Source organism: Mandrillus leucophaeus, unplaced genomic scaffold (assembly GCF_000951045.1).
Source record: "Mandrillus leucophaeus isolate KB7577 unplaced genomic scaffold, Mleu.le_1.0 Scaffold337, whole genome shotgun sequence".
NCBI lineage: Eukaryota > Metazoa > Chordata > Mammalia > Primates > Cercopithecidae > Mandrillus > Mandrillus leucophaeus.
In genome coordinates, this window is record NW_012103554.1 from 2,063,380 (window position 1) to 2,066,394 (window position 3,015).

The window sequence follows — 3,015 nt, forward strand, 5'->3', positions numbered from 1 at the left end:
GGGGTTTCACCGTGGTCTCGATCTCCTGACCTTGTGATCCGCCCGCCTCGGCCTCCCAAAGTGCTGGGATTATAGGCGTGAGCCACCGCGCCTGGCCAATTTTTTGTATTTTTAGTAGAGATGCGGTTTCACCGTGTTAGCCAGGATGGTCTCGATCCCCTGACCTCATGATCCGCCTGCCTCGGCCTCCCAAAGTGCTGGGATTACAGGCTTGAGCCACCACGCCCGACCACATGGCAGTATTTTAGAAAGATAGCGAGATGTCCCCGTGGAGCTGAGATTGGGGCATGGAGAGTCTCAGAAACAATGGCGCTGATAACCCAGTGGGAGAGGAGAGTTAAATGGGAAGAGAAGGGGCCCACAGTAAGGATTTGAGTGTGGGGACATTGTCAGTGATCTTTGACGGGCAGTTTTGGTAGAGTGGTGGAGAGCAGAAGCCAGTTTGCTTTGCGCTGAGGGGAGACTTGAGAGGAAGGGGAGCGACCTCCAGTAGACCAGTGTGAAGTCTGGTGACCAAAGAGAAGACAGGCATGAGGCAGTGGCTGTGAAAACCAAGATCAAAGAAAGGTTTTGCTGGACAGGATGGGGCGGAAAGTGTGGACTGAAAGAGTCCGTAGGAGGGAGTGTGGGAGGGGAAAGGGAGGCACAGGGGCTCAAGAGCCTCGATGCAGAATTTGGCATGAAAAATACTCTTAAGTTGAAATGTCTACACTCAAGTAACGTATTCCTTTTCATTCTTCTGTACTTAAAACATTGAGGAATCGTCATGCCTGCACTGAGGTTGGATATGCAAAGATGTGCCAAAGGTGTCTGTGGAAAATCAAGTCCAGCGGATGAGACAGGGAGATCGGGGCGTAACAGTACAATAGCGCAATTAGTGCACAGTAGTGCAATTAGTGCCACGATGGAGACAGGTATAAAATTTGACAGAAACCTGGAAAAAGGAGCAATGACTTTTTTTCTGTGCGGTAAGTGAGCCATCTTCACAGAAGAGGGAAGCATTAAAGAATGAGTAGGAATTTGTCAGGCAGAAGAGGAGGGAAGGAATTTGAGGCAGAAAAAATAGCAGGAACAAAGAAGAAATGGAGGTGTGAGAAGATGGCTCGGGAAATGAATGAGGTACAGGGAGCATGAGACATGATACTGGGTGAAACCAAAGGCGTGAGACGGCACTGGAGGCAGGTGTAGGAATCACTGAAATAGATCAGTCTAATGGCTCAGGCTTCATTGCATAGGTAATGGGAAGCCAGAGAAGGTTTTTGAGTAAAAGAAAGATTTCCCTCAAGTCAGACTGGCTTAGAGGGTAGCAGCGATGTCCAACCTTTTGGCTACCCTGGGCCACACTGGAAGAAGAAGAATTGTCTTGGGCCACACATAAAATACACTAACAGTAGTGATAGCCTATAAGCTAAAACAAACAAACAACACACACACACACACACACACACACAAACAAAAAACAACCATGCATAATTTTTGAGATATCTGCCACCACAGATAAACAAAAAAGTCCTTGCATTCAAAGGGCTGGACACAGCTGAAGGAAGGTAGGGAGCCCTGTCGGTGGCTCCCTGACTGGTCCAGTTTAGAAGATAGTCCAGTTCAGACTAGTCCAGTTCAGAAGATAATAAAGATATGAACCATGTAGTGGTTTTGTGAATGGAAATAGGGGCTAGATTTGAGAAGTCTGGGAGAGTGGAGATAGCTTTTTCTATTAGATATCTGTAAAGGTGTGATGGTGGAAAATTTGATTTTGTAAAGAATTATTGGCTCGGCTTGGTAGCTCACGCCTATAATCCCAGCACTTTGGGAGGTTGATGCAGGCAGATCGCTTGAGCTCTGGAGTTCAAGACCAGCCTGGGCAATATGGCGAAATCCCATCTCTACAAAACCCACAAAAATTAGCTGAGCATGGTGGCACGCACTTGTGGTCCCAGCTACCTGGGAGGCTGAGATGGGAGGATAGCTTGAGCCTGGGAGGTGGAGGTTGCAGTGAGCTGAGATCATACCACTTCAGCCTGGGTGACAGAGTGAGACCCTGTCTCAACAAACAAACAAAAAAACAAAACAACAACAACAACAAAAACAACAAAAACAGGCCAGGCGTGATGGCTCATGCCTGTAATCCCAACACTTTAGAAGGCTGAGGCAGGTGGATCACTTGAGGTCAGGAGTTGAAGAACAGCCTGACCAACATGGTGAAACCCCATCTCTACTAAAAATTACAAAACATTAGCCAGGTGTGTTGGTGTGTGCCTGTAACCCCAGCTACCCAGGAAGTTGAGGCAGGACAATTGCTTGAATTTGAGAGGCGGAGGTTGCAGTGAGCAGAGATCGGGCCATTGTACTCCAGCCTAGGGTGACAGAGACTCCCTCTCAAAACAAATAAACAAAATAAAACAAAAACCCACAACCAAACAAAATGAAATATTGCACCTGAGTATGGTAATGTAAATTGAAAGCCATATTACTGCCTGCGGGACAGCTTCACCTGCATGGTCCGTGAACACCAAAATATATTCAAAACTGAAGTGACATCTGTTCACATTTATCCCTCTCCTGCTTCAGTCATGGTGGTAATCTACCTCCATTTGCTCAAGCCGTCTTTAACGCTTCCCTCTTTTTAATCAGTTCCTAAGCACTGTAAATCCTGTCTCCTTACTAGATCTCCAATGCCTCCCCCATCTCTATATCCAGCAGCTGTGCTTTGGCTCTGAGAATTGTGCTCGTTAACACCGACTAGGGAAACAAGCTAGTAACTGAGCTCTCGGCACCGTTCTTCATGCCTCAGATTTACTCTCTTCATTGCTGCCAGGGAGGTCTTCATGAAACGTGTGCCTAATCTTCTCTTTCTTTATCTCAAAACTGGCCAGTGGCTCTCTGGGGGCCCCAGGCTCAGGTACAGATTCCTTCTTTTTCCATGGCTTCACATTCTGTGAGCTGGCCAGGTGGTCTCTCCATCTTCCCTTTCCCCTGTAATTTCTCCTGCCAGCAAGGGGCAAACTCAGAAACCTT

General features: G+C 47.3%; 1 protein-coding gene across 1 annotated transcript in view; it reads left to right on the forward strand.

The window, feature by feature from the left end:
• CCDC170 (coiled-coil domain containing 170) overlaps nucleotides 1-3,015 on the forward strand; it is a 99,614-nt gene that overhangs the window by 63,920 nt on the left and 32,679 nt on the right. The gene's annotated exons all lie outside the window — the stretch shown is intronic.